The 23,310-nt window shown below is 49.4% G+C and overlaps 1 protein-coding gene across 1 annotated transcript in view; it reads left to right on the top strand.

The window, feature by feature from the left end:
- Positions 1-1,260: 1,260 nt before the first annotated feature.
- Positions 1,261-23,310, top strand: part of GLI2 (GLI family zinc finger 2) — a 245,608-nt gene continuing 223,558 nt past the window's right edge. Inside the window, exon 1 of the mRNA XM_046019809.1 lies at positions 1,261-1,593. The gene's annotated coding sequence lies outside the window, so the exon portion shown is untranslated. The remainder of the gene's footprint in view (positions 1,594-23,310) is intronic.

The raw sequence follows: 23,310 nt of genomic DNA on the forward strand, positions 1-23,310 counted from the left end.
GTACCCCTGAAATACACGCAAGATGGCGGTTCAGCGTTCTAACCTTGGATAAGTCACTTAAATTCTGTAAACCTCAGTCTTCTCACCTGTAAAATGGAGAACCAAACTCAGAGTTTTGTAGGTCAAATAATATAAAGGAATTACTACGTGCCCTCTAGCACATAGTGTTTCACGAATGTTAGAAAGAAACATCAAGAAACACTTTGGGTGAGAACCCTCAGCACAGAGAGAATGGTGGCCCCCCGAGGAGTTGGGGGACACTTTAATCCGCTGCTCATGCTCCTGAAACCAGGCTGCTCAGTTCTGGGCAGTGGTGTGGCTCGAGGGCTCAGAGCTAGTCACCCAGTTTGCTTAAGCAAGTTCTTCCACACACACCCCCATACACACTTTGGCCCAAAATTCAGTTAAGTTTTTTTTCTTCCTTCTTCCTCTGTTGTTGTTGGGTTCTGATTACTTCCATCTGGCTGTGGCAGCTAGAGTGGAGTCTCTTAAAAAAAAAACAAAAACAAACAAAACAAACAAAAACCCTCCCTCCAAAACACACATGTACCAAACCTAGAAGGCTTCTCGCCTCTCGCCTGCGTGCGCTCTGATGGCGACTCGTGTGAGCCCTGGCGGGGGGCGCGAGCAGGACCCCGGCACCTGCACGCGCTGCAGGCGTGGAAGAGGGTCCGCGCGGTGCCAGCCGCCGTCCCCCCCACCACCGCGTTTTACCTCCAGTCCCCGGCTTCCGGCCCGGCGCCCGGAGAAGCGGACGCACTGGGAACAGCGACCCGGGCATCTCCCGGTGGAGGGGGAAGAGGGAGGTGGGGAGGGCGGGTGATTTCAGAGATTGAAAACAGAGCAGTCCCTGCGCCTCAGCTCCGGAGCTCATCTGACTTGAGTTAGCGACCCCCCACCCACCCACCCCGGCGCCTTAAAAAAAAAAAAAAAAGTGTTGGAAACTGGCGCGTTCTTTCCTTCACTGCTCGAACTTCGTTCGTAGTTGTGCTGTCTCTCCTCGGCGCTGGGGAGGAGGGTCCTCGGCCGCCCCCTCCTAGCCACCACCCCCCACCCCCGCGGGTCCCCTGGGTTCCCCAGGGGGCGGGGGCGCGCGGCGCGGACTGGGGCGCGGCGCCCGGGTGTGCTGCAGTCGTGCGCGCGGGGGCGCTGCGCCGTCCGGGCGGCGCTGATGGATTGCAGGAGTGCCGGAGCTCGCCAGCCGAGGCAGCACGGCTCCGCGGACTTTTTTTCAAACTCCCATCAATGAGACTTCGAGGAGGAGCGGGAGGCGGCGGCGGCGGCGGCGGCGGACACGCAGGAAGGCGAGGAGGAGCCGGGGGAGCCAGAGGAGCCGCAGGAAGGAGCGCGGGCCGCCCGGCGCGCGGAAGCCTAGGGGAGCTGCCGGCTCGCCCGCGGTAGGGGCTGCTGGACCCCCGCCCGCCTCTCAGTCCCCTCCCTTGCTGGCCCTCCCCGCCCCAGCCGGACTGAGCCCCGGTATACGGCAGCCCGCGGCGAGTCGCCGCGCCAGCGAAGTTGGGATGGGGGCCCGAAGCCACCGCCCGGCGCCCCGGAGGCCACCTGCGTGCTAGAGGCAAACTTTTGTCTCCCTCGGTAAAGTTGCATTGGTCTTCTTTTGCTTGCTCTGCGTTGCGAAGTGCCCCCTACTCCGGCCGAGCCCGGGCCGACTGGGATGCTGCGCCGATTCGGAGGGTCCTTCGGCCGCATATCCGCGCCACGGCACGGGGATCGGGGAACCGGGCTTGGGGGCTGAGTGCTGGCGAGAGGGCCCCGATTCGGGCTCTGGCCAAACCATGGGGGGACGGCAGTGGGGTCCGGGGCTAGGAACTAGTGCCCGGGGGCGATTTTGCATCCCCCTTCCTACCTGGGGGAAGAGCCTGTCCTCCCTGGGTGCACAGCCTAGCCGACCCCCACCCCGTCTTCACCGCGCCCGAGCCCCGGGCTGTTTTTGTGGGAGGTGGTGGGTAGCACGCAGGCTGGGATGCTGCAAAGCTCTCGGAGGTGGGCAGTGGGAGCGTGTCTGAGGGGAGTGTGCTGTGTGTAGAGGGACTGCAGCCTGCCACTTGTGAACTTCTAACTGCACTTCTCCGCGCTGCGCGTCGCGGAGCCCTGCCTTTCTTTCTTCCTCGCTCCTTCCTCCCGGTCTGCGGGCCCTGTTGCCCCCCTCCCCCTCGGTCAGGCTCTCCTCTTCGGCCTCCCTCCTTGCTTCTTTCCTCCAACTCCTCCTCCTCCCTTGCCCTCCGCCCCAAGATCCGCTTGACTTCTCGAAGGGATCCGCACGTAATCCCTGGCCCAGGCCTCGGGTCCCCCACCCCTCACTTTCCTCCCCGCCCCCACTCATCATCTCCACCCCCCCCCACCAACCCCCCAAGGGCCAATCTCTCAACAAGTATATTTGCTGAGGAATTTGAAAAATCCACTACTGCAACTTGATCTGTGTGTGATGGATGGGGAGAGGCGCGTAGAGAGTTGGGCGCCAATCCTATTAAGGGTTTAGAGAGGGGAGCGTTTCTTCCCCGGACGGGGGCGGGGGCGGGGTGGGGGGGATAGGGAGGGGTGGAGGAAGGAGCGTGTACTTGTGAGTGTATGAGTGTGAGTGCGCCCGCCGCGTCGGGGAGCTGGAAGTCCACCCTACTCGGCGCCTTTTCAGCCCGGCAGTAATTGCTGTCATTTCCTAGGAAACCCGACTTTTACAGCGCGAGGAGCTCGGGATGGAGCCCGCGCGCTTCAAGCCGGGTGATCCGCGGCGGAGGCGCTTACGGGCCTCCACGGACCCCCCCTTTTCTAGGGTGTCTGTCTGTCTGTCTCTCTCTCTCTCTCTCTCTCTCTCTCTATCTCTCTCTCTCTCCCCACTCCCTTCTTTTCGGTATAATTTTTTATTTGGCTGTCTGGGTAGATAACCGCTGGAAAAGTAGACCCTTCGCAAGTCTGGTGCAGGGCCCTGGGGGGTGTTTAATGCGCCGCTTTGCCCTCCCAACCCGGGCATCCCGCTGGGTGCTCGGCCTCTGGCGCGGGCTTTGCAGCCCAGTGGCCGCGGCGGAATCCTGGGCCCCAGCCCCGCCGCCCTCGCCGGGCGTGTGAAGGTTTAATCCCGACAGCTTCAGATAAAGGGAGCAGTTGTAAAACGCTCATACGCTGTTTGCAGACGAGGCTCTGGGGGATGTTGGAGAATTTGAAAGTAAACGTTTCCCTCACAAGCGGCATAAAATAGTGTTTAAACAAATATTGTATTGGCATGCTCAGGGGGCTCAGTGCCAAAAAGTAAAGTAAATAAACTGTGAAATCCAAAATATACAGCGGTGGAAAGCGGAGGGATAGGCGGACTCGTCGCAAGTCCCCCTGATGAGCTCTGTTTGCTCAGGTCACTTCACCTACAAGCCCCCTCCCCGCCCATTTCCTTACCTTGGCTGGGGGTTTCCTTCTCTGGGCTTCCCAGTGTCTGGGGGTAAGGCCTCCCTGCTCCTGGGAGCTTAGCTTTGCAGTGGCTCAGTCGGGAGGCAATTCTTTGTGTGGCTACCTGGGCTGGTCTCCCCCCAGGGGAGGGGAGGGAGACCCTGGCCGTGCTTGGCTGCTTTTAATTTTGATGTTCTTTATTTAGGCTTTTCCCAGCTTCTGGTGTGCCCTGGGGCGTCAGGTCTAGAACGTAGAATGTAGACTTGCAGAAGCGTGCCTTCCAGGCCTCCCTCGCTGCTGGTTCCTCTAACTGCACTCCAGGCTCCTCTTCCTTCAGCTTTCTTGCTTTCGTTTTCCTGGACCTGCTGCTTCTCCCTCCCACGGACCGAAGGTTGGAGGAAATTGTGGGGATGTTCTCTCCTGGATTGAAATTCCATTCAGACCCAGACAGAAGGAAAGTTGTCACTTGTCTGAGAGTTGCAAAGTGAAGTTAATGTTCTGTGATCTTGAGGATGGTCTTGTGTTTTTCCTGCTGCTTGGTGAAGTCTGATTTCGGGAGGTTATTTAGTGGTTCTAGGGAGACACACTAATGCGGAAAGATGACCGTGGAGGCTTGGAGCCCACCTGCCCAGGAGCTAGCCCTCGGGGTGAACCGGCCAGCTCTCCTCTGTGGGCAGAGCAGCCTGTTTGCAAAGTCAGTGGGTGAGGCTGGGAGCAAGAACCCCCTCCCCCCATACCAGGGTCAGGCTGGAGAGGAACAGGGTGGGACCGGTGGAGATGTTTTTATCCTCTGTGGGAATTATTCTGAAGGGAATTTGCAGTGTTCAGACTCCTCCAGCAGAACCCCCCCCCCCCCCCCCCGCCCCGCCCCAGGCTCCTCTCCAGCTTGCACTAACCCTGGCCTGGCCATGGCCTTGGAGGGAAATTTGGACTTGGCCCACCTTGAAGTGTGTGTGGAATTAGATGAGGCCTTTCTGGAGCGCCACTCCACTTTCTCAGGGGCGCTCCTGCCCGCTTGTGGGGAGAGCCTCGGACAGAGTAAATCCCTGGAGTTGCCTGGTCGGAAGAGGGGGCCACAGGGCCACTGGTCAGCAGCTCCTCGCCTGGCTGTGGGGGTCTTGGAGGCTCTGTACTGTAGCTGGCTTGTTTGCACTGCTGACTGAAAAATACACAAATACTTCATGCTTTTTGTATTCCCACAAGTGCCCTGTACACAGTGCAGCCCGTAGGGCTGGATTAGCGAGCCGGGGGATTCAGCAGGCAGGCAGACAAAATTGGATATTTGTCTAATAAACACCCTTCTTCCATTGGGGCCTCTCTCTCGGCCACCCCGCAGCGGGGGGATGGGGTAGGTCACCCCACAGATGCCAGCAATTCCCTTTAAATGAGACCAGGAGGTTGTCATGTGCCCTCTGAAACCCCTACACACCCCACTGGCTTGTTAACGCTCAGAAGGGAGTCCTGCATCCTTCTGTCCCCTAGGGGTGTGGCAGCTTGCCTTTTCTTGGGAAAGTGTGTGTTCAGCAGGACTTCCTTTCATCTGAACGACGCTCCCTCCTGACGCTGGCTTGAGCAACCAGTCTGGCTTCTTTAGGCTGGAGTGTGTGGGGGGGAAGGTCCTACCTGTGCCAGGGCCCGTTCTAGGGTGCACGGGGCAAGGGGGGTGGTGGTGGTGGCGGCGGCTGTGGGTGGGGGCTGGCCAGGCCAGGTGGGGCCTGCCCTGGACAGCTGCAGCTGCTCCCCGCTGGGCCAGGGCCCTTTGAAAGGGAACCCCAGGGAAGCAGTTCCCCCCTTTCTTCTTTTCAGTAAGTGTCAGAGGCACGGACAAATGAAACACGTGAAGAATGCCAAAGAGGGGAACTAGTCTCAGATTCCAGAAAATTCGGAGGCGGACTAGGTGTTTGTACTGACCACCAGAATATGCAGCAATTTCCAGTGAACAAGGCTTACTGGAGTCTAAAGACCTCGGGGAGAGGAGCTCCTCTGTAATTGTTTCCTCAGGCTTGCTTTAAAGACCCTAAAGGAAGGGGACATTGGTGTTTGGTAGTGTCCGTTGGAAAAGGGCAGTGGCTTTGTGCTTTTCAAATAAACACAGGACACCAGACTCAATATTACTCATTTTCTCTGAAATTAATTTGAGTGTTTGCTGTGGAATATAGGATTTAAAAAAACCCAAATCATTGTTCATTGTTTTTAGATTTCAAGACAAAAGCATCCTTAACCTACAAAACTTTGTTGAAAACTCTGAAAAAAATGCACCAATAAGAACAGTATACATTCTTCAGGGTTAATATCTTATTTATCCTAAGTCCTTCACAAACAGAAGCATCCTCAATTATCCTGTTTGTGTTCTGATTCTGGTTTCTTTAAAAACATGCCAAGTGGGGGAACGTAACTCAGTTAAGATGTGACCAAAGGGTACATATTAAACCGTTTTTGAGATTTTTTAAAAATTTAAATTGAATAAGTCAATGCAGTTTTGTGTGTGTGCATGTGTGTTGTTAAAAAAAAAAAAACAACAGGTTGCTGGGAAGTGTGTTTTAACTGTGAGTGCCGGGTTTCAGACATTAGCATAAGAAAAAAGTTTTAGTGCATTTGCTATTGTCTTGAATGAAGAGTTTCAGCAAAGGGAAGGAAAGCCGCCAAGGGGTGATGGTCCATGGAGATTCTTCTGCAGGCCTAGCTTGTCATCTGCTGCTGAAATCTGTGATCGGATATCACTTTTATCTGCCTTTTCCATTCTCCGGCCTTTTTCACACGTTCACTTTTGTCAAGGTTTATTGATTATGTTTTCTTCTCTGCAAATCTGTGGAAAATTTAATGAACCAAAAACAGCAGTGAAATAAAGGGGACTTTTTATTCATTAGCACAGGATTGATTTCCCCCTTTGGGCGGAGGGCCCCTGGCCTCCTGCGAGTGAGGGGGGGAGAGGGGGAAGGAGGGAGGAGGAGGGCCGGTGGCGGTGTTTCAGGCTGAGGCGGGGCCTCCCCAGGCCTGTGGCCTCGCTGCTGACCAGCACTGGGGAGCCTGGGGTTCCTGTCCCGACTGAACATTGAAAGGTTGGAGAGCATGGCTGTTCCTGGTCAGCCTGAGTCTACCGCGCTGCAGACCCCCAGCCTCCTCCTCCAAGATTTCTGGTTCTGGGGGAGCTTTGGGCCAGGGGCGGGTGGACATGGATATTTGTATTCCCCAAACTTACAAACCAGTTGAGTGCCTGCCTAGGCCTTCCCGGGGACACAGTTAAGTATCTCTCTTCCTCCAGCCCTGCTTGCAAACCTGTAATTAAGCAAAGCCCCTGGTGTGATTACACTTCGCTGACTCGGCGGGGTTTGGAACCGCTTCCCTCTACGAAAGAGGGTGAACTCTTACTCTTTCCAGAGGCTTCTTGGGCAGCTTGTGGTACATCCAGTTCTGGAGCGCATATGTCTCTCTCTCTCTTAGCTCTACTCTTCTTTCTCCCCTGCTCTCTCTTCTCTTTGTCTCCTTTCTCTTTCTCCCCCCCCCCTTTCTGCTCCCTCCCACCTCCTTCTGCTTTAACATCTCTCTTCCCCCATTTCCTCTTTCGTGGCTTTATTTCTCCCCTTCTCTCCTCATCTCCTTCTCCCACCCTCTTTGTCTCTCTCTCCGTCTCCTTTCCTTCTTTTCCCTTCTCTCTGCTTTCCCCTCCTGTCCGGGACACCCACTCCCGCCCCTCAGCCCCTCCACTTGCCACCCCGCCTAGGGCTGGCCCGGGAGGCTGCGCGCCCAGCTCAACGGGACGATGCCCGCGTCCGGGGGCGTTCGGTGCCCCAAGTGCCGGCCGCGCCGCCTTCCTCCCACCTGCCCGCAGGCCTGGTTTGCGGCGCCCGAACAATGGCCACATTGTCCCGCGGGCGCACCGGCAGCATCCGGCGAGTGGCGGCAGGCTGGACCGTGCTCGTGGCGAGTCGGGAAGAAAGCCAGCGGGCCCGATCCCTGTGGGTCCACGCCACTGCCCCCTTTGTCGCTGCGCGAGCGCCCCAGAGCGCGCGGGCCCCGCTGCTCCGCACCAGGGAAGCGCGCGGTTTCCCAAAGCTGCGGCCCAGGCCTCCCTCCCTTCCCCGTTCCTAAGGGTTGGCTGGCCCTCCCCTTCCCGCGGGGGTGGTGGGGGGGGGGAAGGGGTTCGAGGTCAGTACAGTTTGCAGAATGCGTTGAGATCATTTCGCCAGAGCCAGGAGACAGAGGGGCCATGTTTCTGACGCCACCAAACTTCTGGTGGCGTCAGAAACTTTATGTAGGGCATATGGGAGACTGACTATAAGCAAGAAGGCGTCCCATAGCCCTGTCCCCACCAGAAAGGCATGAAAGGAGTGGTGGTTTCTCAGAATTGTCCTCCCCCTTCCCCCACTCGTCTTGACCTGCATGGATGCGAGACCTCTTAGTTCAGAAAAAGAAAGATCTCTGAATGCTTAGGATGTTAAAAGAGCATCCGTCCCGGGGTCCAAGCAGACGCTTAGGCGTGCTTCTTTGTGCGGTGGACAATGCAATAAGTCAGCCCGACTTTTGAGCCACATTTATAAGGAACTGTAAGGGCCGCTCAAGTACACTTGTGCTAAGTTGAATTGATTGAAATTTAATGGCGGTTAGTGGCGATGAATGGTAATGATTTTCCAGCGTATCTTTGGCATACTTGACATTAATAACCAGAGAGTGTGTGTCTGTGCTCACCGAGAGCCTGCCACACACGTGAGCCTTAGCATTATTCATTTCCTTCGTCTCCTTCCTCTGCTCAAATCCTTTTCCTCCTCACCATAATTCAGTTGTTCGGATGATTTAAAAAAAAGGGTGGGGGGAAGGAAAGAGAAAAATCATTCTCCATTGAGTATGTACGTCATGTCAACATAATTTTGAGCTCATGATTTTTTTCAATTCCTACATAAATCAGCTTCTAATATACAGAATGTGATGAATTTGTTTCAGCTGCCATCATGAATTAATGTTATGCAAATAGGAGCTTTGCAGGTGAAATGATTTACTAAATAATTTCAACTTCTAATATTTAAACTCATTCATTATGTTGGGAGTTAAAAAAAAAAAGTCCATATTTTTAAACCTGAGATGGGGAGATTAATATGTAAGTATTTGCAGTGTAAGGCAGACCTTGATGGCCTGAAAATAGCTCTTAATTTGTTGATTCTTTCTTTTCGAATCTACAATTCACCAAACAGTGGCTTAAGAAGAAGGGGATAGAAGTCTTCCCAAGTTTCTTGCGGGGGAGGACACAAATGCATTTAAATAATTCCAGCATGACTATCAAGGTAACATAACCCATGAGATTGAACTAGCTCTGCTTTGGGAACCAAGAGGGGCTTCCCTTTTGAACTGGTCTTCAAAGAGGAATATGACCCAACCCAGGTGGAGAGGGTCAAGGGCCTTTGATGTCCCCTACCCTCATCTTCGTCATTTGCTAAGAATCCTTTCTTATATACATCATATTTCAGGCTGTTTTCCTCTGGCAAGAGTTGAGGCAGAGAGTTCGTGAGATGGATGAGTGCATATGAAGAAAAATTAGCCCAAGCCCTTGGGGTTACCCTGAGGGAGAGGGATTGCTGCTGACCCTGTGCAAGTTCCTTTGACTCTGGAAGGGGGACCTTGGCAAAGGTCATCTAGGATTCCTTGGCTTCAGAATCCCGGGAGCCAGGACACCCCGTGTCTCACTGCCCACTCTAAGATTCAGGGTGGGAGGACCGGAATCTGGAGAAAGTGTGGGTCTCCCTCACTCTGTAGTGAGGTGCTGCTCAAGGACTATGTCCCACTTGCCCACCAGTCATTCTCCCTAGCCCACAAAAGGGCTTGGGCACCTCTGGGATGCGGTCACAGTGTGAGCGTAGATGGGCATGAACTTGAGGACATTGGTGGGTGGCGGGGGTGGTGATAGCCTTTCCAGACTTTCTTGAAGGCTACGGACAAGCCAAAGGACAGATGACACATAAATATGTCTTGTATCTCTGAAGATAAGGGGAGAGTTTTGACTTGACTTCTCCAAAAATTGAGGTCATCGTGGTCCGATGACAGGTTGAAGGCACATCACTCAGACATTTCTGCAGACTAGGGTAGGTTATGCTATGGTGATACATTATGTGTCCAAGCTGTGACAGCATATTTAGGGCTGGCCCTTGCTGTCTACGGAGATCAAGGTGAGGGGACGTGTCTGGTGTCCCCGGACTGGGTGTGTGCATGTCTTGCCTTGCTTATGTAGGGAAAGGAGAAATTAGGCTCCACCGCTGCACAGTGAGGAATTTTCAGGTTTGAGTGTAATTCAGATGTCTTCATCTATGGAAATGTGTATGATAATGTGTATAATATAGTCTGTTGCTCAAATATGTGATAGAGTGTGTTAAGTTGCTCTTGACACATTCAGTGTCAATGTGGGATGTGTGATCTGTATATACGTTTATTCTGAAATACATATCCATCCATAAGTCCCTTAACTATCAGATCCCTCCAAGAATGAGATATTTTTTCCTTCTCCCAAGATGCACTTCTACAAAAAAGAAATAGCGTAAGAGAATGAAGTCAGAAGTGGAAATGAGTTACAGAGGCAAATCTGAGAATAAGGCCTCAGGCACCTCTAAGTGGGGTTCCTGGGACTCCTGGATGAGATTCAGATTTAGGTGGGAAGCTTGTTCAATATGCAGATTTTCAGGCCCCAGGGAGTACCTAGTGAATGAGAGAGAATTCTTGTCAAGAGGGGTTCTGAGATCTGCATTATATGGAGGATTTTTAGGGTGAGGTAATGGGGATTAGTGTTTTCTTTTTATGTTGTCCTGATTCCTTGGTGACTTTTGCATTGAAAAAGGATAGCGTTTGGCGTCTGTAAGGCTGGATGGATAACCCAGGATGGGTCTCAGCAGATTGTTAAGACTTTTAGCTGCGTGATCAGCTGCTTAAGAGTTTATTCATTTATTTGAGATAGAGCGAGATAGAGAGAGAGAACACATGAGTAGGGCAGGGGGGCAGAGGAGGAGGGAGAAGCAGGCTCTCTGTGCTGAGCAGGAAGCCTGACATGGGGGTCGACCCCAGGACCCTTGGGATCATGCCCTGAACTGAAGGCAGATGCCGAACCGGCTGAGCATTCCAGGTCCCATGACTGCTTTTTCTTTCCTGTGTTAAGAACCCTCCTGTGCGTCGTGACAGCTGCTGTCTCCGTGCTCATGGGCGAAATGGGCGAAATGGGCGAAGTGGGACCTCCTTTATGGCCCAGTTTGGTGTTTCACAGTTTGAGCAGACATTCTGGAAGTTCCACTCACACCGAGGTTTGGCTGAAAGGCCTACCTTGTGGGTGTCTGTGGCTTCCGAAGGAAGGTAGGAAGGAGATAGTCCGGCAGGAGTGGGTGTACGGAAAGGAGCGGATGGCCCTGGCCCTGCCCACGCAGCGCTGGCCTCGGGCCTGGGGGCCAGAAGGAGCCTGCCCACAGGGGAGGACGGCCCGTGGGGCGGGTCTCCCCCACCTCTGCCCAGCTCATGCGCACCCGCGAGGTCAGCTGGCCGCCCGAGTGCCCTGCAGTGCCGCCTGGCATCCCATCCCCATCACAGCTCCCCGTCCCCGAACACTTCTCCAGAGTCACTGTCTTTCCAGAACATCTCATAATGACTTGAGTCATCTCACAGGAAGAAGGCACAGAAGAGCCTGGAAGGAGTCTGAAGCGTGCAGGGCCTCTGAACATCAGCACCCGCGTGGTTTCTCTCAAGCCCTTGCTTTTCAGCTCAGAGTGTGTGTCCCGACAGCTGCCTGACCGGTGTGCTTTAGTTTTAAATGAGACTGCACGTGAGAGCCCAGCAGGGTTCCCGCTCAAATGCAGGGTCCCAGGATTGGTGGCCTTTCCCGTGAGTGCGGCCTGGCTGGCCTTCGACCCTCGGGTCCCCGCAGGCCTCTGGCTCCGATGGCGTAGGCCAGCCTCCGGGGCCTCTGTGATCTGTAGGCTCCTGCTTTGCAGACTCTGTTCACTTTGTGTGGATGCTTCAAGTGCCCTGGGCAGGGACTTCAAGAGAACCTGAGAAAAGGAAACTTGGATGCCTCTGAACTTGGGACTTGGGACTTGTGGACCCCCTGTCACCCATGGTGCGGCTGGTTCAGATGGAGGCTGTTGGGAGGCATTCGGCAGGTCTGAAGGTGCAGTATGGTCTCCCGTCCATGCGTGCTCAGCTCCTCTGGGCGCTCTGTAGGAAGAGGCAAGTGGTATGCCCCTCTCCTCCAGGGCTCTACGGTGCAGCTCCTGGGTGCCGAAACTTCCAGATCCAGCCCTCAGTTCCAGGCCCTGCACGCCCCTCAGGTCCCCGACATTCCGCCTGGCTGTCATACCAGAAAGGGCTGAGCTCCCCCATGCTCTAGTGTGGTACTTCCTTAATTGCCATCCCCGGGCATCTTCAAGGGGCCCAACCTTGACTGGGTCATAGTGGTAGGAAGAAAAGCCAGAGGCAGCTTAAGGCCAATGGTGCCTTTGGAATCTGGCTTGGAGGCCTGGGTGTGTTGAGCTGGAGGGTCCTAGCTGACCGCCTCCCCCGCCTGGAACCCCACCACCCACCTGTGTGGTATGAGTCCTGTTCGTGCTTTTGATGATTTCAGCTGGGAGAGCCAAGCTCCTAGACCAGTGCCTGTTCATGGGCATCTACTAGGCACCTATGGGGCTGGCTGCCTGAGTGAGTGCTGTGTGTCCCCCTCCAGTCACCCGGTGGCTGGACCAGCCAGGCAGACAGAGCAGCGCGTGGGGCAGGCGTGGGTCTCACCCACAGCCCTCCCCAGCCCAGCTCACCCTGTGGGTACTTCAGGCTGTTTACCAGTAGTCTTGGCCCTGTTAATCCCTCTTCACTTTCTGTTTCTTTGCTTTTCCCTTTATTTAGGTTTAAAACTCTTTTCTTTGCATGGCTAGGGGCTCTGTGTTCAAGGTCTGGGCTTTGATTTAGCACTTGGGGATTCAAGCAAAGCCTTCTCTTCTGATGTAAAAATATGAAAAACAACAACAAAATATCTTTCCCACAAGGTCTTAAGGCTCAGTCGTGCTTTAAAAAAAAAAACAAAACCCTGAGAACTAGGGAACATGAAGAGGAAATTTCATTAAATATCCTTCCAGTCTCTTTCTATTGTTTTATATGAAATAATATTTTTGCCCTGTATTTTCCTACAAAATTGAAGTGACATTGTGTCTAGTCGCTAACTCTTGATTCACTCAACATTATATCAGAGACATCTTTCCATGGTTATAATGAGTAATTTCTATTCATGTGGGGTCTTTCTGGGCAACATAATATTCCTTTACCTGCCTCTATGGTATTTTTATTTTATTCTCTTACATGGCTGGATATTTACGTAGTTTCTAGTTTATTTATATTTATATTGTTTTTATTAGCATGGAATGTATTACTTATTTGAAGGGTACAGGTCTGTGAATCATCAGGCTTACACAATTCACAGCACTCCCCATAGCACATACCCTCCCCAATGTCCATCACCCAGCTACCTTATCCCCCCCCCCCCCGCAGCAACTCTCAGTTTGTTTCATGAGATTAAGAGTCTCTTATGGTTTGTTTCCCTCCTGATCCCATCTTGTTTCATTTTCTCCTTCCCTAACCCCCACAACCCCCTGCACTGCCTCTCAAATTCCTCATATCAGAGAGATCATATGATAATTGTCTTTCTCTGATTGACTTATTTCGCTCAGCATATACCCTCTAGTTCCATCCACGTCGTTGCAAACGGCAAAATTTCGGGATTTTTTGATGACTGCGTATTATTCCATTGTATGTATACACCACATCTTTATCCATTCATCTGTTGATGGACATCTAGGTACTTTCCATAAGATTTTATTTATTTGAAAGAGAGCAAGAGGGAGCCTACAGGGGCAGAGGGAGAGGGAGAAGCAGGTTCCCCACTGAGCAGGGAGCACAAGGCCGGGCTCGATCCCAGGACCCTGAGATCATGACCTGAGCCGAAGGCAGACACTTAACCACTTAACCGCCTGAGCCACCCAGGAGCCCCTTGATTGTTTCTAGTTTTTGTTATTATAGATGATACTGGAATAGATGTCTTTGATATAAATGTTTGCTTGAAATTCTGATCATGACTTTAGAATAGATTCTGAAAAGTGGTCTAGCTTGGCCAAAGTATTTGGACAGCTAAGAAGCCATCATTAGGCCTTAGTGGATTTCCAGTGGTAGCTTTGGGGGAGAGATTGAAGATGCTGGCTTGAGGTTTTCAGAACTATGTACAAATCCAGGAAAAACAGTTACTGAGTGCCTTCTGCACGCCTTGAAACATGCAAGTCACTTGCAGGCTATGATCTCATTTTGTAGATGGATATACTGAGTCTTGCAGACACTGGATAATCTTCATGTTTACCTGTCATTGGGAGGAAGAGCCCTGAGCAGAGTGAGATTTACTCTCCTGGCCTTGACTTCTGAGTGCTGCCCTGGGAACAGCTGGGCCACCGCACTGTTTCTCAACCAGGGCGATTTTCCCCCAGGGTTCGTTTGTCAATATCCAGAGACATTTTTGGTTGTCACAGCTTGGAAGTGTGTGTGTGTGTGTGTGTGTGTGTGTGTGTGTGTGTGTTCCTGGCATCTAATAAGTGTGTTACTGGCATCTCATAAGGAACTGCTGTGCCAGCCCCCACAACAAGGAATTATCCAACTCCAAATGTTACCAATGCTACAACTGGGAAACCCTGGGGGAGCTGTCACCAGCTAGGGTTTCCTCCCTGACCCACACACCAGGATCTGGTCCTCTTCTCGCCGGGGCTGCCAAAGCAGGCAGCAGCAGCTTTTCACACCTGGCTCTCACATTGGGCTGGAAATCTTGAGCTCTCTTCTGTGCCTTGAATTGGAAACAGTGTGGCCACTGCCATCATGAGGAATTCCTTGAGCAATCCATCAGTCAATCAGCTAGCACTTACTGGAACATCTGTTATGTGCCTTGCGCTTATTAAGCTCACCGCCGGAAGCACACACCTTGCTAACTTGGTGAAGAGCCGCTGGCCTCTGAGATCCCAGCAGGGTTCTCAAATGTGCATCTTCTTCCAAGAGTCTCCATGCCTAGCGGGGAGGCTACATTAGGAAAGCCATGAATTGGCCAGCATGACCTCAAAAGACAGCTACAGAGGAATGTTGCCAGGAGCAGGGATTGCCCTCAACCATTGTCGGAGAGAAACTGGGTATGTCTGCTTTTTGGGCCCCAGGCTGGTCGGTTTCTTGCTTCACGATGAATTTTATACCGGGCTTTTCCTGGCAGCTACGAGTCAGGGACTGTGGGGTCCTGGGTCGGAATAATGGGAGATCCTGGGGTTGGGGGCCTTTTGGCAGTGGCTCATGTGTTCAACTAAACAGTGGTCCCTGGGCATTCCTGGAAGGCTTCTTCCAGAAGAGAGCCAGACTGGATCTCCAGGATTGGGACTTTGCCATGGAGGGGCAGGGGAAGGAAGGACAGTCCAGGCTGAGCAACTTGGGTGAATGATGGACAGAGCATGGCATTTCTGGAACCTGGGGGTGGGGGGAGTTGGTGTTACTTGTAGGGTAAGGCAAGGAGAGGGGCTCTGGCAGTCTGCAGAAGGGCCCTTCATGAGAGCCTGGGGATGCTTTGAAGGGGTGGCTCTGTGACCCTAGGGATGTCCCTTGTTATCTGTGGGTTAACTTCAGGTCATGAGGCATAAGCACACAGGAACCCAGGTTCTTTGGGGGATGGGGCATTGGGCAGCAAAGTGATTCTCTGTCCCTTGGGTTTGGCCTGACTCAGTTTCTCCAGTTTTTTTGTTCTGCAAGGGAGGCCAGGCACACCAGTGGAAAAGAGGGAATTCCCAGCAAATATGCACCTACCGCTTCTCATTCTAGTAAACTTTGTCCATCTGTAGGCAAGAGCTTTGCCTATTTGTGACCTACTCCCTGAAGATAACTCCCCACAAAGACCTCTTGGTGACTCTGATGGCTGGTGGGAAAAGGAAGAGAAGATGAATCCGGTTCTTCGAACACTCCTCAGAATCCTCAGAAGCACTTTCAGTGCTTCGAGGGTAGTAGTGGTCATTCATCCATCCATTCATCTTCCCTACATCCATCCATCCATCCTTCCTCCATCATCTGTCCATCCTCCCTCCATCGCCCATCCATTCATGCTTCCCCCATCACCTATCCGTCTGTTCATCCAGCCAGGCAGCCAGCCAGCCTTCTGTCTTCAGTCCATCCTGATCTTCCATCCATCCATCCATTATTATCCATCATTCATCATCCATCCATCCTCCCTGCATCCCTCATTCATCCCTCCATCTATCCAGCCTCTCTCCATCACCCATCCATTTATGCATCCATCCTCCCTCCATCCGTCCATCCGTCCTTCCATCCATCCATCTTCAATCCATCCTTCATCTTTCATCCATCCATTATTAATCAACCATCCATCCATCCATCCTCCATCCGCTGATAAGGATTTTAAAGGCCTTTGTTGTTGGTCCTTGGCATATCTCTCCTCTCCTATCCATGAAGCCAATAACTCAAGTGTTACCTCCTTTGTGGAGTCTGTCCTGCATCAGACCGAGGCTCCCACTTGTCTCTGGACTTTCTCTTGCTTGTAACACTCATTAAAATTCTCTTGCAGTTGTCTCTTTATTTGTGTTTGGTAAATGTTTGTCGATAAATGAATTTTGCGGGATTTTTCAGTGGGAGAAAATGGCATTTGTTCAACGTCCTTTGACACCTCTCCTAAGAAATATAAGTCAGCCAAGCAGTCTCCAGATTGGTGACCTTGCTTTGAGAGAGTAAGACCAATTGTTGTCAAATGCTTCGTTTGTAATATAACAGAGTTGCATTTTTATATAATTTAAAACATGTGTTGTATAGCTCATTTGAGCTCCACACATAATTTCTGTGTACAATATTTTTACACGCGCTTGGAGGGACATTTAGGTGGGAGGCAGGTTGCTTTGGTGGAGAAGGTCTTGGAGATGTGGTGCGGTAACCAAGGCTCTAGCCTGGATTTGCCTGAAGTTTGCACGAGACCTTCTTAGGCAGGCACATCTCTCCTAGTTTATTCCTTGTCGGTCAAATGAGGCAGTTGGGATAGATCATTTCTAGCCATGATATTCGGGGCTCAGGGTCACAGTTTCTCTGTTCCAGTGATTAGAGAAGGTTGCATCTGGGGTTTGCAGACTCAGGGGTGGGCACTTTACTGATTTACTTGAGTAAGGAAGAAGCCCTTGACCTTTGCATTGCCACAGGAAGTGCTCTCGCCCTTTTTTTTTTTTTTTTTAAGATTTTATTATTTATTTGACAGACAAAGATCACAAGTAGGCAGAGAGGCAGGCAGAGAGAGAGGGGGAAGCAGGCTCCCTGTGGAGCAGAGAGCCCGATGCAGGGCTCTATCCCAGGACCCTGGGAACATGACCGGAGCCCAAGGCAGAGCCTTTAACCCAGTGAGCCACCCAGGTGCCCCGTGCTATCGCCTTTAAATGCTCTTCCACCGAAGGACCTTTGAGAACATGTACTGTTTTGGCAAACACCACCACGAGGTGTGGGACAGATGCTCGGGTCCTGCCAGGATGACAGCTTGATCTATGTTGGGGGAATTTTCATTTGCATTTTACAGAAGCTACAGAGGCTTTCTGGTTTCATTGGAGTTGTCCAAATTCCCAAAGGTAGAACAGTCAGGGGCACAGCTCCCCTCTCCTCCCTAAGGTTGGTTTCCCATCCACAGGGGGCTCTGCTATAACCTCTGGGAGGAGGACAGGGCACAGCCTTTTTCTCAGCAGAGACCCCCTCCGCCTGGGAGGCCCCTCTGTGGCAGCCTGGACGGTGGGGAATGTGGCCCCACCGTCAGCCCCAGCCTGGCTGCTTCATCTCCCGCTCCGACCGCTCCTAAAGGATGTCTGTCCACTTGCTGTCCCTTCTATGACCCCCAGTTCTCCAAGGGAGAACCATGAGTGTTTTCCCTGGGCTTGTCCTTTCCCAGGCCGGTCACCGTCCCCTTGTTATGGACAAATCCGGGGCCTCCGTGTTTCACATGACCCAGCTTGGCATCTCCTGGCTCCAGAAGGGGACTGTCCAGATGGCTGCGGCATGGCCCTGGGGAAGGGACAGGCCTATTAGCCCTTAATTTAGAAGGGTTTTTTCACAATCATAACTAGTTCTTCAAAACACCTTTATATTTAAATGGTCTGAGATTATTAGTGTACTTAACTTCCTTTTTTTTAAAAAAAAAAAAGGCAGAAAGAAACACAACACGATTTGTAAACTAGTTAAGAAAAAAGATTTAAAAAGAAGTAAAAGTCACAGAGACCTGAGGCCCACATGCTCTTTGTGGGGAAGCCCCTTGGCACCTCCATCCCTTCTAGACCTTTTCTGTTGGTTTACTAGTATTTTCTACACTCACAGGATCACATCTCATAGATTGTTTTGCAATTTACTTTTGTCCATTACGACCACATTCGCGTGTCCGTTTTCCCGCAGATGGAAATCTTTGACTGTAACTGGTCACATTCTTTGGATAAATTTCCAGAGGTAGAATTCCCTGTCGAAGGTGAGGTCATGTTTAAATGCTACTCATATTTCTAGGAAAGTGGTTAAAGAGAAGTAACTGCCCCAGGGGAGGGCAGCCCAGGAAGCTCTTTTTTTTTCCCCCTGTGATACAAACTTAATACAAATAGAAAAGTTTAAACATTCAGAAGTGGATAATGTGGAATGAGAAGCTCCCCTAAATGCTCCTACCTAGAGATAACTACCAACCGTGGGTATGCATGTGTTTTTCAGCATATCTCAACAGGCCAATACTTTATTGTCATTACTTAATTTTTACCCAAATGAGATCATATGACCAGTCGTGTTCGTTCTGCCCCTTGTTTTCTTTGTGTTCACCTAGCACTATGTCTTGGTGTTCTTTCCACATCGGTCCATATAGATGAACCTCACTTAATTTTCACTTGCCTGTAATTTCTATGTATCCTTGTTTATTTAGCAAATAGTCGCCTGCTCACATGCTTAGCCATTTCAAAAGTCATAAAGGTGACTTTATGTCTAAACTTTATGTCTAAAGGTGACTTTATCTACTTATATAGGAGGTCTTGTCGGTACTGCTGTAACCCACCCACGCTGTCCTCCCAGGGCCAGTCACCGATGCTAGTTTTTGTGTATCCTTCCAGAAAGAAGCAAGTAGCATTAAAATGAATAGATCACCTTTTCTCCCTTTTATGCCCCAATGGAAGCTTAGTATGCAACCTGTATTACAACCCGCCTTTTTCACTTACTGTTCCACGTGAACCCATAAAGAGCTGCTTCTTCATTCTTCGTGCATGGGAGGTACACCACATATGGTTGGTTCTATCAGTTGCGGGTTTTTTGGGTCTAGTCCCTACTGATGGACACTTGGCACTATAAACAGAGTTGCATTGAACAACCCTGTGTCATTTCACGTATATGAGCATATCTTTGCAGATAATCTCTTAGAAATGAAATTTCTGGACATAAGCATGGGATTTTTTTTTTTTAACATGGATAGATATTGTCAGATCACTTTCCATGGAGATTTACACTCCCATCAGCAACCTATAAGAACGCCTGTTTCCTCATATCCACGGCAACAGTTTTGTTATCAACCCTTTTGGTCTCTCTCAATCTGATAGTTGGGGAAAAAAAACCACGTCTCAGTGGAGTTTTTTTTTTAAAACGTGAAATTTGATAAGTTTTGTCTTATACATGCCAGCCATCTCCACGATCAAGATAGGGAACATATCCATCATCCCCAGAAGTTTCCTCCTGTCCTTTCGTAATCAGTTCCTCCCGCCTCTTCATCTTCCCTAGGCCACCGCTGTTCTGCTTTCTGTCTCTATAGATTAGTTTGCATTTTCTGGAGTTAAAGGGAACCAAACAGGATGTACTTTTTTTTTTTTTTCTTCCAGACTGGCTTCTTTCACTCAGCACAGTTATCACGAGATTCATCCCTGATATGTTTATCCATAGCTCCCCCTTTTATTGTTGAGTAGTATTCAATCATGTGGATATACCACAATCTGTCTGTCCAGGCACCTGCTGACGGGCATTTGGGTTGTTTCCAGTTTGGGGTTATTACACATAGGCTGCTGTGAACATTTCTGTAAGAGTCATTGTGTGGGCACGGGCATCCTTGTCTTGGGGAAATACCGAGAAGTGGAATGACTGGCTGATAGGGTAGGTGTGTCTGCGTTAGGAGGTTGATATATTTGGCTTTTTAGGAAACTGTAAAGCTGTTTAACCAAGAGGATTGTACCATTTTATATTCCCACCAGCAGTCTAGGAGAGTCCCGGTTCTATCGTGTCCTTGCCAACACTTGGAATGGCTAATCCTTTGAATTTTAGCTACTTTAATTTTAATTGACCATGTACGCTTTTTTTAAATCATTGTAGTTTTAATTCACATTTTCCTAATGAATGAATGAATGGTATTGTTTGCTTTTGGTGTGCTTTTTTGCCATCGACATATATTGTTTGGTGTTGTGTCTGAAAATCTTGCTCTACCCCTGCCTTTTTCATTTTTTTTCCCCCTTAAGCTTGGTTAGTTTGTTTTTTAATTATTCAGTTTTGAGAGTTCTTTATATATTCTGGATACAAGTCTTTTATCAGTTATATCCTTTTCACATATTTTCCCTCAGTCTGTGGCTCATCTTTTCATTCTATAGCTCATGCTTTTGGTATTGGGCCTGAGAAATCTTTGCCTAAACTGAGGTCACAAAGATTTTTCTCTTATGTTTTTGTTTTAGGAGTGTTGAAGTTTTAGGTTTTACATTTAGGTCTGTGATACATACTGAGTTAATATGTTAATATAAGCATATAGTACAAAGTATGGATCAAAGTTATTTATTTACTTACTTATTAGCATATAGCTATCTAATTGTTCCAGAGCCATTTGTTAAAAGATTATTCTTTCTGCACTAAGTTGCCTTTGCACCTTTATTTAAAAAAAAAAAAAAAAAAAAAAAATATATATATATATATATATATATACACACACACATATAGGGGTGCCTGGGTGGCTCAGTGGGTTGAGCCTCTGCCTTTGGCTGAGGTCATGATCTCGGGGTCCTGGGATCGAGACCCGCGTCGGGCTCTCTGCTCTGCGGGAGCCTACTTCCCCCTCTCTCTCTGCCTGCCTCTCTGCCTACTTGTGATCTCTCTCTCTCTGTCAAATAAATAAATAAAATCTTTTAAAAAGTACAAATATATATATATATATTTTTTTTTTCCTGTTTCCTTTTGATCTGTTTGTGTTAATACCAACACCATACTTCCTTGATTACTGAGCTTAATAGTAAGTCTTGAGACCAGGTAGTGTTAGCCCTCCAAATTTGTTCTTTTTTTTTTTTAAGTTGCTTTGGTTATTTCAGATCCTTTGAATTTTTATATGAATTTTAGAATCAGCTTGGCAATTTTTCCAAGACCCTACTTTTAAGATTTTGATTGAGATTATGAGGAATATAGATAAATTTGGAGAGAATTGACATCCTAATAATGTTGAGTAATCTGATCATGAACAGGGTGTATGTCCCTCCATTTTTTAGGTCTACTTTAAATTCTCTCAGCAACGTGTTAGAGCTTTTAATGTACAGATGTTCTACATCTTTTTAAGATAGATCCTGAGCTATTTTATGCCTTTCATAGCTATTATAAGTGGTATTTTTAAATTCCAATCTGCTAGCATTTCAAAATTTGGTCTTTGTGTACTGTCCTTGTAACCTATTTTGTAGATTCTATCTGATTTTGTACATAAATGATCACATCTGAGAATAAGGATAGTTTTATTTTTTCTTTGCCTTTTATTTATTTATTTTGCCTTATTTATCCTGATTATGGAGCCTCCTGGACAGTGTAGACAACATGTAGTGAGGGCAGGAATCCTTGTTTTGTTCTCCATGTTGGATAAGAAAATATGGTGAATCCCAGTAACTGGGCTTTCTGGTGTTAAACCAGTACTTTCTGGTTTTACTTCATGGTTTTGTTTTTTTAAGTGATCTTGAAGTACCTGGGTGGCTCAATTGGTCAGGCATTTGGCTTTGGTTCAGACCATGATCTCAGGGGTCCTGAGATCAAGCCCTGTGTCAGGCTCTTTGCTCAGTGGGGAGTCTGCTTCTCCCTCTCCCTCTGTGCTCTCTCTCTGTCTCTCTCTCTCTCTCTCTCGCTCCCTCTAACTCTTTCTCAAGCAAATAAATAACATCTTAAAATAATAAATTTAAGAGATCTCCACACCCAACATGGGGCTTGCTTGACTTCACAACCCTGAGATTAAGAGTTGCACACTCAACCAACTGAACCCGCCAGGCACCCCTTCATAGATTTTGAAGTTGTGTTGTTAGGTGCATAAACATTGTGGATTGTTCTAGCTTCTTGAACTCACTCCTTTATCATTGTGGAATGACTTTTTCAATCTCAGGTAATCATCTTTGCTCAGGCTGCTTTTAAGATTTTTTTGCAGTTTTCATTACATTTCGAACATTCTTAGCCATTATTTCTTCAAATACTTCTTACCCATCTCTCCTTTGGGAATTCCAATTACACATATATTAGGCAGCTTGAATTTGTTCCTCAGCTTTTCTTCTTTCTTAAAGATTTTATTTTTAAGTAATCTCTATACCAATCATGGGGCTATCAAGAGTTGGTTATTCTACTGACTGAGCCAGCTAGGCACCTTTTCTTTTGTAATTCTTTTTCCCCCTCTGGTTTTCATCTTGGATAGTTTCCATTAACATTTCTTCAAGTTCACAGATCTTTTTTATGGAGTGGCTAATCGTCCACTAACCCCATGCAGTGTATTTTACATCTCTGCAAGTTTGATTAGGTTTTTTTATGTCCTTGGTATCTCCGCTTGACTTTTTTTTTTTTTTTAAGATTTTATTTATTTATTGGAGAGAGAGGGAGAGAGAGCATAAGCGGCGTAGTGGGTAGGAGAGGCAAGGGAGAGGGAGAAGCAGACTCTCCAATGAGCAGGGAAAAGCCCAGTGTGGGGCTCAATCCCAGGATCCTGGGATCATGACCTGAGCCAAAGACAGATGTCCAGCCAACTGAGCCACCCCGATGCCTCTCCACTTGACTTTTTGAACATGTGGCATATGGTCATGATAACTGTTTTAAGACTCTAGTCTACAAATTCTAAATGCCGTCTGCTCTGGCATAGTTTGGATTAATTGGCTATTTTCCTTATTATAAGTTGTCTTTTCCTGCTTTGTTTGGCATGCTTGGTAGTCTTTGATGGATGCTAGATATTGTAAATTTTCTCTTGTGGCATGTTGAAAATTTTTGTTTTCCTATAAATATTCTCAAGCTTTCTCTGGGGCATGGCTGATTTCCTTGGAAGGTTTCATCTTGCTGTTAAGATTGGTGAGATGGGACCGGTGCCCAGGGTAATTATTCCTCAGTGTTGTGGCAACAACCTCTGACTTCTTCCCCCAGTGCCCTTGACTTTGGAGGTTCTGCAGTCTGGCTGTTGGGCCCAGGCGCTGGCCCTGTGGTTGCTGTGGCGCTGTTCTCTCTCATCCTTCTGGCTGGTTCTGGGAAAGGAACTGCATGTCCCTGTGTTCTGCACGGGGGGGGGGGGGGGGGGGGGGGGCTTTGTTTCCCTGGGGAGACCCCTGCAGATCGGTGATGTTCTCTCTCTGTTCGGCTCAGCCGTCTTGGCATTTTGTCACACACACTCTACCTGCCTTCATCTCCCTGGACTTCAGCCCCATCTCAGCAGCTCAGGGAAGCCATCAGGTTTCGTTTGGGTTCGCCTCCCTGCCCTCGCTCCAGCCTCACCAGCCTGTTCTGTTACTGACTCTCAGGGACCACTGTCCCTTTGTTGCCTGCTGTTCAGTGTCTTGAAAATCCCTGTTTCGAATGTTTTGTCTGGTTGTTTGGTGGTTTTGGGTGGGAACCTAAATCTAGTCCCTGTGATTCCATCTTGGCTGGGAGCAGAAA

The sequence above is a fragment of the Meles meles genome, chromosome 9 (genome assembly GCF_922984935.1).
Source record: "Meles meles chromosome 9, mMelMel3.1 paternal haplotype, whole genome shotgun sequence".
Lineage (NCBI taxonomy): Eukaryota > Metazoa > Chordata > Mammalia > Carnivora > Mustelidae > Meles > Meles meles.